Genomic DNA, 16,110 nt, shown 5'->3' with positions numbered 1-16,110 from the left:
CTGACAGATCTTTAGATATCGGTCCAAAGTTCACGTAAAAAAAGTTTTGTGCACGTGGAGTGAAAATTCCAGAATAAAAGCGGGTTTACGCGTTTTACAAACTGCTCAATATGGCGGAAAATCGGGGGGCGGAGCTTACTTAACAACGACACAGATGTCTTCCGCTCGAGTCAAAGCACGCGTGTAACAAGTTGCATGACTTCAAACTAAACGAGTCATGACTTATGCCCGTTTGAAGTTTGAATTTTCAAACGCTTCGTATAGCGCCCCCCTTTGGCCGATTGGAATAAAATTGGTTTCAGTGATACTTTGACTAACCCTCCACATCTTTGCCAAATGCCATGAACGTGTAACTTTGCATGTATGATTTAGAGGCCGAAGAATAATTTGCATAAAACCGCAACATTGATTGAATTATTAATAAAATATATTTCACTTTAAAAGAAATCCGCCGAGACTAGTTTGACCGTATTGGTCCAAAGTTCATGTGAAAAAAGTTTCATGCGCGTATCGCAAAGATCCCAGGAGGAGATAGATTTTTACTGTTTTTCATATAATTCCAAATTCTGAGGGATCTAAAGATCAGAGGTCAAAAGTCAGAGCGTAAAAATTGTTCGGCATGAGGAGACGCATACGTGTATACAGGTTTCATGGCTGTACGTATAACAGAGCATGAGCTATACCTGTTCAAAGTTCGCACTTTCGAAGGCTTCCTACAGCGCCACCATTTGGCCGATTGCTGTAAAAAGTAATAGCACACGTCGCCACAGTAAGCTGAACACATTGATGTTTTTATTTTCATTTTCTCACTAAGTATGTAGGAGTAGAAAGGAACCGAAGTTTTGAGGAGAACTTGATATGACGGTTAGATATTGTCACTAGAAAAATATTGTTCCTTCGAAACAATTGTGGGCTCGCTTCAAGCCAGAAAACAATGGCTATAAAAGTACAAAATGTCAAGATCGCAGGCAGTGCTCTCTTTGACGTTACTGACGTCAAAGATTGGTCCATTTTGTTCCAAAAATGTGTTGTGCAAAAGTTGACCCGCTGGTGGCGCTATAACAGGCCAATGTAAGAAGGGTGGTATCTGTTCCTTGACCTATTGGGAATGTGCTTGTAAGATTTCACGCACATTGCAGGCTGTGTTCATGATTTGAGGTGTTTTTGGCTTTGGCCACTTTATCGCTGCTTGCAGCTATATTCATTATTATTATTTTTTTGTGTGTGTGTGCACTTCATAGGCATATTATATAAAGGTCCTTAGATTGTGTGTAGAATGTTTCATGCAAATTGCAAAAAGAAATCCTAACGGGTTTAAGCGTTTCACAAACTGCTCAAAATGATATAGCGCCCCCCTTTGGCCAATTGGGGTAAGATTGGTTTTAGTGATATTTGGACTAACACTCTACATCTTTGCCAAATACCATGAACATGTTACTTTGCATGTATGATTTAGAGGCAGAAGAATAATTTGCATAAAACTGCAATATTCATTGAATTTATTTTAAAAAGCATGTTTCAATTTTAAAGAAATCCGATCTGACAGATCTTTAGATATCGGTCCAAAGTTCACGTAAAAAAGGTTTTGTGCACGTGGAGCGAAAATTCCAGAATAAAAGCGGGTTTATGCGTTTTACAAACTGCTCAAAATGGCGGAAAATCAAAGGGCGGAGCTTACTTAACAACGACACAGATGTCTTCCGCTTGAGTCAAAGCACGCTTGTAACAAGTTGCATGTCTTCAAACGAAAGGAGTCATGACTTATGCCCGTTTGAAGTTTGAATTTTCAAACGCTTCGTCTAGCGCCCCCCTTTGGCCGATTGGAATAAAATTGGTTTCAGTGATACTTTGACTAACCCTCCACATCTTTGCCAAATGCCATGAACGTGTAACTTTGCATGTATGCTTTAGAGGCTGAAGAATAATTTGCATAAAACCGCAATATTGATTGAAGTATTAAAAAATTATATTTCACTTTAAAAGAAATCCGCCGAGACTAGTTTGACCGTATTGGTCCAAAGTTCATGTGAAAAAAGTTTTGTGCGCGTAACGCAAAAATCCCAGGAGGAGATAGATTTTTACTGTTTTTTATATAATTCAAAATTCTGGGGGATCTAAAGGTCAGAGGTCAAAAGTCAGAGTGCAAAAGTTGTTCGGCATGAGGAGACGCATACGTGTATACAAGTTTCATGACTGTACGTATAACAGAGCATGAGCTCTATCTGTTCAAAGTTCGCACTTTCGAAGGCTTCCTACAGCGCCACCATTTGGCCGATTGCTGTAAAAAATAATAGCACACTTCGCCACTGTAAGCTGAACACATTGATGTTTTTATTTTCATTTTCTGTCTAAGTATGTAGGAGTAGAAAGGAACCGAAGTTTTGAGGAGAACTTGATATGACGGTTAGATATTGTCACTAGAAAAATATTGTTCCTTCGAAACAATTGTGGGCTCGCTTCAAGCCGGAAAACAATGGCTATAAAAGCACAAAATGTCAAGATCGCAGGCAGTGCTCTCTTTGACGTTACTGACGTCAAAGATTGGTCCATTTTGTTCCAAAAATGTGTTGTGCAAAAGTTGACCCGCTGGTGGCGCTATAACAGGCCAATGTGAGAAGGTTGGTATCTGTTCCTTGACCTATTGGGAATGTGCTTGCAAGATTTCACGCACATCCCAGGCTGTGTTCATGATTTGAGGTGTTTTTGGCTTTGGACACTTTATCGCTGCTTGCAGCTATATTTATTATTATTATTTTATAATTAATTGTGTGCACTTCATAGGCATGTTAGATAAAGGTCCTTAGATTGCGTGTAGAATGTTTCATGCAAATTGCAAAAAAAATCCTAGAATAAAAACGGGTTTAAGCGTTTTACAAACTGCTCAAAATTATATTAGGCCCCCCTTTGGCCATTTGGGGTAAGATTGGTTTCAGTGATATTTGAACTAACCCTCTACACTATTTTGTCATGAAAATGTGACTTTGCTTGTATGTTTTAGAGGCAGAAGAATAATTTGCATAAAAATGCAATATTGTTTGAATTATTTAAAAAAGCATGTTTCAATGTTAAAGAAATCCGATCTGACAGATCTTTAGATATCGGTCCAAAGTTCATGTAAAAAAATGTTTTGTGCACGTGACGCAAAAATTCCAGAATAAAAGCGGGTTTACGCGTTTTACAAACTGCTCAAAGTGGCGGAAAATCGAAGGGCGGAGCTTACTTAACAACGACACAGATGTCTTCCGCTTGAGTCAAAGCACGCGTGTAACAAGTTGCATGTCTTCAAACGAAACGAGTCATGACTTATGCCCGTTTGAAGTTTGAATTTTCAAACGCTTCGTATAGCGCCCCCCTTTGGCCGATTGGAATAAAATTGGTTTCAGTGATACTTTGACTAACCCTCCACATCTTTGCCAAATGCCATGAACGTGTAACTTTGCATGTATGATTTAGAGGCAGAAGAATAATTTGCATAAAACCGCAATATTTATAGAATTATTAAAAAATTATATTTCACTTTAAAAGAAATCCGCCGAGATTAGTTTGACCGTATTGGTCCAAAGTTCATGTGAAAAAAGTTTTGTGCGCGTATCGAAAAAAACCCAGGAGGAGATAGATTTTTACTGTTTTTCATATAATTCCGAATTGTGGGAGACCTAAAGGTCAGAGGTCAAAAGTTAGAGGGTAAAAGTTGTTCGGCATGAGGAGACGCATAAGTGTATACAGGTTTCATGGCTGTACCTCAAACACAGCATGAGCTATACCTGTTCAAAGTTCGCACTTTCGAAGGCTTCCTACAGCGCCACCATTTGGCCGATTGCTGTATAAAGTAATAGCACACGTCACCACTGTAAGATGAACACATTGATGTTTTTATTTTCATTTTCTCACTAAGTATGTAGGAGTAGAAAGGAACCGAAGTTTTTTGATACTTGCACTGACTGCCTGCCTAGTATAGAAATAATGACAATATCTAAAGTGTGCTCGCCTTACAGGCGAGCCCACAACTAGAAAAATATTGTTCCTTCGAAACAATTGTGGGCTCGCTTCAAGCCGGAAAACAATGGCTATAAAAGCACAAAATGTCAAGATCGCAGGCAGTGCTCTCTTTGACGTTACTGACGTCAAAGATTGGTCCATTTTGTTCCAAAAATGTGTTGTGCAAAAGTTGACCCGCTGGTGGCGCTATAACAGGCCAATGTGAGAAGGTTGGTATCTGTTCCTTGACCTATTGGGAATGTGCTTGCAAGATTTCACGCACATTGCAGGCTGTGTTCATGATTTGAGGTGTTTTTGGCTTTGGCCACTTTATCGCTGCTTGCAGCTATATTCATTATTATAATTTTTTTGTGTGTGTGCACTTCATAGGCATATTAGATAAAGGTCCTTAGATTGTGTGTAGAATGTTTCATGCAAATTGCAAAAAAAAAAAATCCTAAAGGGTTTAAGCGTTTCACAAACTGCTCAAAATGATATAGCGCCCCCCTTTGGCCAATTGGGGTACGATTGGTTTTAGTGATATTTGGACTAACACTCTACATCTTTGCCAAATGCCATGAACATGTTACTTTGCATGTATGATTTATAGGCAGAAGAATAATTTGCATAAAACTGCAATATTCATTGAATTTATTTAAAAAAGCATGTTTCAATTTTAAAGAAATCCGATCTGACAGATCTTTAGATATCGGTCCAAAGTTCACGTAAAAAAAGTTTTGTGCACGTGGAGCGAAAATTCCAGAATAAAAGCGGGTTTACGCGTTTTACAAACTGCTCAATATGGCGGAAAATCGAAGGGCGGAGCTTACTTAACAACGACACAGATGTCTTCCGCTCGAGTCAAAGCACGCGTGTAACAAGTTGCATGTCTTCAAACAAAACGAGTCATGACTTATGCCCGTTTGAAGTTTGAATTTTCAAACGCTTCGTATAGCGCCCCCCTTTGGCCGATTGGAATAAAATTGGTTTCAGTGATACTTTGACTAACCCTCCACATCTTTGCCAAATGCCATGAACGTGTAACTTTGCATGTATGATTTAGAGGCCGAAGAATAATTTGCATAAAACCGCAATATTGATTGAATCATTAAAAAATTATATTTCACTTTAAAAGAAATCCGCCGAGACTAGTTTGACCGTATTGGTCCAAAGTTCATGTGAAAAAAGTTTTGTGCGCGTAACGCAAAAATCCCAGGAGGAGATAGATTTTTACTGTTTTTTATATAATTCAAAATTCTGGGGGATCTAAAGGTAAGAGGTCAAAAGTCAGAGCGTAAAAGTTGTTCGGCATGAGGAGACGCATAGGTGTATACAGGTTTCATGACTGTACGTATAACAGAGCATGAGCTCTATATGTTCAAAGTTCGCACTTTCGAAGGCTTCCTACAGCGCCACCATTTGGCCGATTGCTGTAAAAAATAATAGCACACTTCGCCACTGTAAGCTGAACACATTGATGTTTTTATTTTCATTTTCTGTCTAAGTATGTAGGAGTAGAAAGGAACCGAAGTTTTGAGGAGAACTTGATATGACGGTTAGATATTGTCACTAGAAAAATATTGTTCCTTCGAAACAATTGTGGGCTCGCTTCAAGCCAGAAAACAATGGCTATTAAAGTACAAAATGTCAAGATCGCAGGCAGTGCTCTCTTTGACGTTACTGACGTCAAAGATTGGTCCATTTTGTTCCAAAAATGTGTTGTGCAAAAGTTGACCCGCTGGTGGCGCTATAACAGGCCAATGTAAGAAGGGTGGTATCTGTTCCTTGACCTATTGGGAATGTGCTTGCAAGATTTCACGCACATTGCAGGCTGTGTTCATGATTTGAGGTGTTTTTGGCTTTGGCCACTTTATCGCTGCTTGCAGCTATATTCATTATTGCGACCGTAGGTCGCACTTACTACAGAAAGCTCCACCAGGTGTCCGTGCGTCAGTCCGTCACACGTCAGACGTCACACTTTTGCCCTGCTCATATCTCCGCAACCGTTGCCCCGATCCATGCCAGATTTTGCACACACACTCCTTACCTGCCAAACTACAACCTCCAAGGACCCCCGGAGTTCCAGGGACCCCCAGGTCCCTGGGGGACCCCCAGGTGTAAAAAAAATACCAAATGTGCAAAAATGACCAAATGACCACCCCCACGGGGCTACTCACGGGGAATTCCCGGGGACCACCCACTCCTGCTACTCCAGAACGGATGCAAAAGTGGTGGCGCCCCCAGTGGAGGACCCCCTCCACTGCAGCTCACATAAAATGCCCTAACTCGGCCTAGGAGCGTCCGGGAGAGCCGGGGCCGGTACCTATTCGTCCGCCAAGGCAACGCGGAGACCCCACCCCTCATTTCTCACATGGCCCTCTTCTAGCGAGACTTACGGTCGCTTATCTCCCGATTAGGGAGTCTTACTGGTTATTATTTTTTTTGTGTGTGTGCACTTCATAGGCATATTAGATAAAGGTCCTTAGATTGTGTGTAGAATGTTTCATGCAAATTGCAAAAAAAAAATCCAAACGGGTTTAAGCGTTTCACAAACTGCTCAAAATGATATAGCGCCCCCCTTTGGCCAATTGGGGTAAGATTGGTTTTAGTGATATTTGGACTAACACTCTACATCTTTGCCAAATGCCATGAACATGTTACTTTGCATGTATGATTTAGAGGCAGAAGAATAATTTGCATAAAACTGCAATATTCATGGAATTTATTTAAAAAAGCATGTTTCAATTTTAAAGAAATCCGATCTGACAGATCTTTAGATATCGGTCCAAAGTTCACGTAAAAAAAGTTTTGTGCACGTGGAGCGAAAATTCCAGAATAAAAGCGGGTTTACGCGTTTTACAAAGTGCTCAAAATGGTGGAAAATCGAAGGGCGGAGCTTACTTAACAACGACACAGATGTCTTCCGCTCGAGTCAAAGCACGCGTGTAACAAGTTGCATGTCTTCAAACGAAACGAGTCATGACTTATGCCCGTTTGAAGTTTGAATTTTCAAACGCTTCGTATAGCGCCACCCTTTGGCCAATTGGAATAAGATTGGTTTCAGTGATATTTTGACTAACCCTCTACATCTTTGCCAAATGCCATGAACGCGTAACTTTGCATATATGATTTAGAGGCAAAAGAATAATTTGCATAAAACCGCAATATTGATTGAATTATTAAAAAATTATATTTCACTTTAAAAGAAATCCGACCAGACAGTTTGACCGTATTGGTCCAAAGTTCATGTGAAAAAAGTTTTGTGCACTTGACGCGAAAATCCCAGGAGGAGATAGATTTTTACTGTTTTTCATATAATTCCGAATTGTGGGAGACCTAAAGGTCAGAGGTCAAAAGTTAGAGGGTAAAAGTTGTTTGGCATGAGGAGACGCATAAGTGTATACAGGTTTCATGGCTGTATTTATAACACAGCATGAGCTATACCTGTTCAAAGATCGCACTTTCGAAAGCTTCCTACAGCGCCACCATTTGGCCGATTGCTGTAAAAAGTAATAGCATACTTCGCCACAGTAAGCTGAACACATTGATGTTTTTATTTTCATTTTCTCACTAAGTATGTAGGAGTAGAAAGGAACCGAAGTTTTTTGATACTTGATATGCCTGCCTAGTATAGAAATAATGACAATATCTAAAGTGTGCTCGCCTTATAGGCGAGCCCACAACTAGAAAAATATTGTTCCTTCGAAACAATTGTGGGCTCGCTTCAAGCCAGAAAACAATGGCTATAAAAGTACAAAATGTCAAGATCGCAGGCAGTGCTCTCTTTGACGTTACTGACGTCAAAGATTGGTCCATTTTGTTCCAAAAATGTGTTGTGCCAAAAGTTGACCCGCTGGTGGCGCTATTATAACAGGCCAATGTAAGAAGGGTGGTATCTGTTCCTTGACCTATTGGGAATGTGCTTGCAAGATTTCACTGACATTGCAGGCTGTGTTCATGATTTGAGGTGTTTTTGGCTTTGGCCACTTTATCGCTGCTTGCAGCTATATTTGTTATTATTTTTCTTTTTGTGTGTGTGTGCACTTCATAGGCATATTAGATAAAGGTCCTTAGATTGTGTGTAGAATGTTTCATGCAAATTGCAAAAAAAATCCTAACGGGTTTAAGCGTTTCACAAACTGCTCAAAATGATATAGCGCCCCCCTTTGGCCAATTGGAGTGAGATTGGATTTAGTGATATTTGGACTAACACTCTACATCTTTGCCAAATGCCATGAACATGTTACTTTGCATGTATGATTTAGAGGCAGAAGAATAATTTGCATAAAACTGCAATATTCATTGAATTATTAAAAAAGCATGTTTCAATTAAAAAAAAAAATCCGATCTGACAGATCTTTAGATATTGGTCCAAAGTTCACGTAAAAAAAGTTTTGTGCGCGTGGAGCGAAAATTCCAGAATAAAAGCGGGTTTACGCGTTTTACAAACTGCTCAAAATGGCGGAAAATCGAAGGGCGGAGCTTACTTAACAAAGACACAGATGTCTTCCGCTCGAGTCAAAGCACGCGTGTAAGCAAGTTGCATGTCTTAAAACGAAACGAGTCATGACTTATGCCCGTTTGAAGTTTGAATTTTCAAACGCTTCGTATAGCGCCCCCCTTTGGCCGATTGGACTAAAATTGGTTTCAGTAATACTTTGACTAACCCTCTACATCTTTGCCAAATGCCATGAACGTGTAACTTTGCATGTATGATTTAGAGGCCGAAGAATAATTTGCATAAAACCGCAATATTGATTGAATTATTAAAAAATTATATTTCACTTTAAAAGAAATCTGGTTGATCAATCTGACCGTATTGGTCCAAAGTTCATGTGAAAAAAGTTTTGTGCGCGTAACGAAAAAAACCCAGGAGGAGATAGATTTTTACTGTTTTTCATATAATTCCAAATTGTGGGAGATCTAAAGGTCAAAGGTCAAAAGTCAGAGCGTAAAAGTTGTTCGGCATGAGGAGACGCATACGTGTATACAGGTTTCATGGCTTTACCTCAAACACAGCATGAGCTATACCTGTTCAAAGTTCGCACTTTCGAAGGCTTCCTACAGCGCCACCATTTGGCCGATTGCTGTAAAAAGTAATAGCACACGTCGCCACAGTAAGCTGAACACATTGATGTTTTTATTTTCATTTTCTCACTAAGTATGTAGGAGTAGAAAGGAACCGAAGTTTTTTGATACTTGCACTGACTGCCTGCCTAGTATAGAAATAATGACAATATCTAAAGTGTGCTCGCCTTATAGGCGAGCCCACAACTAGAAAAATATTTTTCCTTCGAAACAATTGTGGGCTCGCTTCAAGCCAGAGAACAATGGCTATAAAAGTACAAAATGTCAAGATCGCAGGCAGTGCTCTCTTTGACGTTACTGACGTCAAAGATTGGTCCATTTTGTTCCAAAAATGTGTTGTGAAAAAGTTGACCCGCTGGTGGTGCTATAACAGGCCAATGTAAGAAGGGTATCTGTTCCTTGACCTATTGGGAATGTGCTTGCAAGATTTCACGCACATTGCAGGCTGTGTTCATGATTTGAGGTGTTTTTGGCTTTGGCCACTTTATCGCTGCTTGCAGCTATATTTATTATTATTATTATTATTTTGTGTGTGTGCACTTCATAGGCATATTAGATAAAGGTCCTTAGATTGTGTGTAGAATGTTTCATGCAAATTGCTAAAAGAATCCTAACGGGTTTAATAAGCGTTTCACAAACTGCTCAAAATGATATAGCGCCCCCCTTTGGCCAATTGGAGTAAGATTGGTTTTAGTGATATTTGGACTAACACTCTACATCTTTGCCAAATGCCATGAACATGTTACTTTGCATGTATGATTTAGAGGCAGAAGAATAATTTGCATAAAACTGCAATATATATTGAATTATTAAAAAAGCATGTTTCAATTTTAAAAAAAAATCCGATCTGACAGATCTTTAGATATTGGTCCAAAGTTCATGTAAAAAAGGTTTTGTGGACGTGACGCGAAAATTCCAGAATAAAAGCGGGTTTAAGCGTTTTACAAACTGCTCAAAATGGCGGAAAATCTAAGGGCGGAGCTTACTTAACAAAGACACAGATGTCTTCCGCTTGAGTCAAAGCACGCGTGTAAGCAAGTTGCATGTCTTCAAACGAAACGAGGCATGACTTATGCCCGTTTAAAGTTTGAATTTTCAAATGCTTCGTATAGCGCCCCCCTTTGGTTGAATGGAATAAAATTGGTTTCAGTGATACTTTGACTAACCCTCTACATCTTTGCCAAATGCCATGAACGTGTAACTTTGCATGTATGATTTAGAGGCCGAAGAATAATTTGCATAAAACTGCAAGATTGATTGAATTATTAAAAAATTATATTTCACTTTAAAAGAAATCCGCCGAGACTAGTTTGACCGTATCGGTCCAAAGTTCATGTGAAAAAAGTTTTGTGCACTTGACGCGAAAATCCCAGGAGGAGATAGATTTTTACTGTTTTTCATATAATTCCGAATTGTGGGAGACCTAAAGGTCAGAGGTCAAAAGTTAGAGGGTAAAAGTTGTTCGGCATGAGGAGACGCATACGTGTATACAGGTTTCATGGCTGTATGTATAACACAGCATGAGCTATACCTGTTCAAAGATCGCACTTTCGAAGGCTTCCTACAGCGCCACCATTTGGCCGATTGCTGTATAAAATAATAGCACACTTCGCCACTGTAAGCTGAACACATTGATGTTTTTATTTTCATTTTCTGCCTGAGTATGTAGGAGTAGAAAGGAGCCGAAGTTCCCGTCTACTGACTGACTGCCTGTCAGTAGACGGGAAGATATTGTCACTAGAAAAATATTGTTCCTTCGAAACAATTGTGGGCTCGCTTCAAGCCGGAAAACAATGGCTATAAAAGCACAAAATGTCAAGATCGCAGGCAGTGCTCTCTTTGACGTTACTGACGTCAAAGATTGGTCCATTTTGTTCCAAAAATGTGTTGTGCAAAAGTTGACCCGCTGGTGGCGCTATAACAGGCCAATGTGAGAAGGTTGGTATCTGTTCCTTGACCTATTGGGAATGTGCTTGCAAGATTTCACGCACATCCCAGGCTGTGTTCATGATTTGAGGTGTTTTTGGCTTTGGACACTTTATCGCTGCTTGCAGCTATATTTATTATTATTATTTTATAATTTTTTGTGTGCACTTCATAGGCATGTTAGATAAAGGTCCTTAGATTGCGTGTAGAATGTTTCATGCAAATTGCAAAAAAAATCCTAGAATAAAAACGGGTTTAAGCGTTTTACAAACTGCTCAAAATTATATAGCGCCCCCCTTTGGCCATTTGGGGTAAGATTGGTTTCAGTGATATTTGAACTAACCCTCTACACTATTTTGTCATGAAAATGTGACTTTGCTTGTATGTTTTAGAGGCAGAAGAATAATTTGCATAAAAATGCAATATTGTTTGAATTATTTAAAAAAGCATGTTTCAATGTTAAAGAAATCCGATCTGACAGATCTTTAGATATCGGTCCAAAGTTCATGTAAAAAAATGTTTTGTGCACGTGACGCGAAAATTCCAGAATAAAAGCGGGTTTACGCGTTTTACAAACTGCTCAAAGTGGCGGAAAATCGAAGGGCGGAGCTTACTTAACAACGACACAGATGTCTTCCGCTTGAGTCAAAGCACGCGTGTAACAAGTTGCATGTCTTCAAACGAAACGAGTCATGACTTATGCCCGTTTGAAGTTTGAATTTTCAAACGCTTCGTATAGCGCCCCCCTTTGGCCGATTGGAATAAAATTGGTTTCAGTGATACTTTGACTAACCCTCCACATCTTTGCCAAATGCCATGAACGTGTAACTTTGCATGCATGATTTAGAGGCAGAAGAATAATTTGCATAAAACCGCAATATTTATTGAATTATTAAAAAATTATATTTCACTTTAAAAGAAATCCGCCGAGATAAATCTGACCGTATTGGTCCAAAGTTCATGTGAAAAAAGTTTCGTGCGCGTATCGAAAAAAACCCAGGAGGAGATAGATTTTTACTGTTTTTCATATAATTCCGAATTGTGGGAGACCTAAAGGTCAGAGGTCAAAAGTTAGAGGGTAAAAGTTGTTCGGCATGAGGAGACGCATAAGTGTATACAGGTTTCATGGCTGTATGTATAACACAGCATGAGCTATACCTGTTCAAAGATCGCACTTTCGAAGGCTTCCTACAGCGCCACCATTTGGCCAATTGCTATAAAAAATAATAGCACACTTCGCCACTGTAAACTGAACACATTGATGTTTTTATTTTCATTTTCTCACTAAGTATGTAGGAGTAGAAAGGAACCGAAGTTTTGAGGAGAACTTGATATAGTATATAAATAAATAAATAAATAAATAATGACAATATCTAAAGTGTGCTCGCCTTATAGGCGAGCCCACAATAATGACAATATCTAAAGTGTGCTCGCCTTATAGGCGAGCCCACAACTAGAAAATATTGTTCCTTCGAAACAATTGTGGGCTCGCTTCAAGCCAGAAAACAATGGCTATAAATGTACAAAATGTCAAGATCGCAGGCAGTGCTCTCTTTGACGTTACTGACATCAAAGATTGGTCCATTTTGTTCCAAAATTGTGTTGTGCAAAAGTTGACCCGCTGGTGGCGCTATAACAGGCCAATGTAAGAAGGGTGGTATCTGCTCCTTGACCTATTGGGAATGTGTTTGCAAGATTTCACGCACATTGCAGGCTGTGTTCATGATTTGAGGTGTTTTTGGCTTTGGACACTTTATCGCTGCTTGCAGCTATATTCATTATTATTATAATTCTTTTGTGTGTGTGCACTTCATAGGCATATTAGATAAAGGTCCTTAGATTGTGTGTAGAATGTTTTATGCAAATTGCTAAAAAGTACAGTACAGTGCAGTACAGTACAGTACAGTACAGTACAGTAAGGTGCAGTACAGTATAGTAAGGTACAGTACAATACTGTAAGGTACTGTACCTTACAGTACCTTAAAGTATCCTATTTGTTGGGTTGGAAGCGAGCCCACACTGTTTCGAAGGAACAGTTTTTCTAGTTGTGGGCTCGCCTATAAGGCGAGCACACTTTAGATATTGTCATTATTAAGTGTGCCTGCTATGCAATAGCAAAACACTTATTGTAATCCGCCATACTTAAGTCATTAAGTCATTAAGTCTTTCGCCACGAATTTCTGCACGTAATAACTGCCGCACAATTTACGCCACCGCCGCAATATATACATCAAAACGTGCGGCTCGGCCGGGAATGGTGTGCTATTACTTTTCTTTCCGATCCGCGTTACCATTGCGACGTAATACGCAAAAAACGACGCCAAAAAACCCCATTGACTTAGAATGGGGGAAACTTCGGCACGTAATAACTGCCGCACGATTTACGCCACCCCCGCAATATATACATCAAAATGTGCGGCTCGGCCGGGAATGGTGTGCTATTACTTTTCTTTCCGATCCGCTTTACGATTGCGATGTAATTCGCAAAAAACAACGCCCAAAAACTCCATTGACTTTGAATGGGGGACTCCGAAAAAAAACCAGAAACTTTGGCGCCACATAACTCTGCCATACTTTTGCCTAGCAACGTCATTTAAAATGTAAAATGCTCACACAACTTTGGTCTTTTTCCGACCAATAGGGATGAGCTGTAATTGATTAAGCCTCGCCCCCTCTTTAACAGGAAGTGCCCTTCACCAAACAGGAAGTGCCTCTATAACTCATGAACCGTTTGTCGTACAGACTTGCGGCTGGTGTCATACCTTTTCTTTTTTTCTCAATTTTTTTTTTCTCAATTTTTTTTTTCTCAATTTTTTTTTTCTCAAATTTTTTTTTCTCAAATTTTTTTTTCTCAAAAATTTTTTTTTCTCAAAAATTTTTTTTCTCAAATTTTTTTTTTCTCAAAATTTTTTTTTCTCAAAATTTTTTTTTTCTCTATTTTTTTTTCTCAAAATTTTTTTTTCTCAAATTTTTTTTTCTCAAATTTTTTTTCTCAAAATTTTTTTTTCTCAAAAATTTTTTTTTCTCAAAAATTTTTTTTTCTCAAATTTTTTCTCAATTTTTTTTTTCTCAAAAAAATTTTTTCTCAATTTTTTTTTTCTCAAAATTTTTTTTTTCTCAAAAATTTTTTTTCTCAAAATTGTTTTCTCAAAATTATTTTTTTCTCACAATTTTTTTTTCAAAATTTCTTTTTCTCAAAAGTTTTTTTCTCAATTTTTTTTTCTCACAAAACAATTTTTTCTCAAAAAACTGTCGTTAAAGTGCGACCCGTGATAACGGCCAAAAATGCTCCAAAACGCCACTAATTAGTCGAAATGGCTGACTTCCTGTTTGGTTTCTGATTGGCTGCTGGCCTTGTGACGTGGGTAGAGCTGCGAGGGCCTGGTCATCGCTGCTTGCTGCTTTAATTCATTAATCGTCCATGACCTTAATTGGGGCCTATTTCGCCAAACAGGAAGTGCCCCTCACCAAACAGGAAGTGACCCTTGATCTCGTGAACCGTTTGTCATACAGACACGCGGGTTGCGTCAAATGAAATAACGCTAATGCTAACACCAACCGCTACACAAGGTTGCACAGACTTAGCGAGCTGCAGGCACACTTAAGATTTCTTAGAAATTTTCTCTTCTAGTTTATTTATCTATCAGGCAGTCATATAGTAGACGGGAACTTCGGTTCCTTTCTACTCCTACATACTTAGTGAGAAAATGAAAATAAAAACATCAATGTGTTCAGTTTACAGTGGTGAAGTGTGCTATTACTTTTTACAGCAATCGGCCAAATGGTGGCGCTGTAGGAAGCCTTCGAAAGTGCGATCTTTGAACAGGTATAGCTCATGCTGTGTTTGAGGTACAGGCATGAAACCTGTATACACGTATGCGTCTCCTCATGCCGAACAACTTTTACCCTCTAACTTTTGACCTCTGACCTTTAGGTCTCCCACAATTCGGAATTATATGAAAAACAGTACAAATCTATCTCCTCCTGGGTTTTTTTCGATACGCGCACGAAACTTTTTTCACATGAACTTTGGACCAATACGGTCAGATTTATCTTGGCGGATTTCTTTTAAAGTGAAATATCATTTTTTAATAATTCAATAAATATTGCGGTTTTATGCAAATTATTCTTCTGCCTCTAAATCATGCATGCAAAGTTACACGTTCATGGCATTTGGCAAAGATGTGGAGGGTTAGTCAAAGTATCACTGAAACCAATTTTATTCCAATCGGCCAAAGGGGGGCGCTATACGAAGCGTTTGAAAATTCAAACTTCAAACGGGCATAAGTCATGACTCGTTTCGTTTGAAGACATGCAACTTGTTACACGCGTGCTTTGACTCAAGCGGAAGACATCTGTGTCGTTGTTAAGTAAGCTCCGCCCTTCGATTTTCCGCCACTTTGAGCAGTTTGTAAAACGCGTAAACCCGCTTTTATTCTGGAATTTTCGCGTCACGTGCACAAAACATTTTTTTACATGAACTTTGGACCGATATCTAAAGATCTGTCAGATCGGATTTCTTTAACATTGAAACATGCTTTTTTAAATAATTCAAACAATATTGCATTTTTATGCAAATTATTCTTCTGCCTCTAAAACATACAAGCAAAGTCACATTTTCATGACAAAATAGTGTAGAGGGTTAGTTCAAATATCACTGAAACCAATCTTACCCCAAATGGCCAAAGGGGGGCGCTATATAATTTTGAGCAGTTTGTAAAACGCTTAAACCCGTTTTTATTCTAGGATTTTTTTTGCAATTTGCATGAAACATTCTACACGCAATCTAAGGACCTTTATCTAACATGCCTATGAAGTGCACACAAAAAATTATAAAATAATAGTAATAAATATAGCTGCAAGCAGCGATAAAGTGTCCAAAGCCAAAAACACCTCAAATCATGAACACAGCCTGGGATGTGCGTGAAATCTTGCAAGCACATTCCCAATAGGTCAAGGAACAGATACCAACCTTCTCACATTGGCCTGTTATAGCGCCACCAGCGGGTCAACTTTTGCACAACACATTTTTGGAACAAAATGGACCAATCTTTGACGTCAGTAACGTCAAAGAGAGCACTGCCTGCGATCTTGACATTTTGTGCTTTTATAGCCATT

The 16,110-nt window shown here is 39.0% G+C and overlaps 1 protein-coding gene across 1 annotated transcript in view; it reads right to left on the bottom strand.

Moving 5' to 3' along the window:
* Nucleotides 1-16,110, bottom strand: part of LOC308289640 (uncharacterized protein) — a gene marked incomplete at both ends in the record, with an annotated part of 158,574 nt that overhangs the window by 78,635 nt on the left and 63,829 nt on the right. The gene's annotated exons all lie outside the window — the stretch shown is intronic.

The sequence above is a fragment of the Nannobrachium achirus genome (assembly GCF_963921795.1).
Source record: "Nannobrachium achirus genome assembly, chromosome: 1".
In the NCBI taxonomy this organism is placed as follows: Eukaryota; Metazoa; Chordata; class Actinopteri; order Myctophiformes; family Myctophidae; genus Nannobrachium; species Nannobrachium achirus.
Note: the sequence above shows the minus strand (reverse complement) of the source record. Positions and strands in the feature narration are given on the sequence as shown.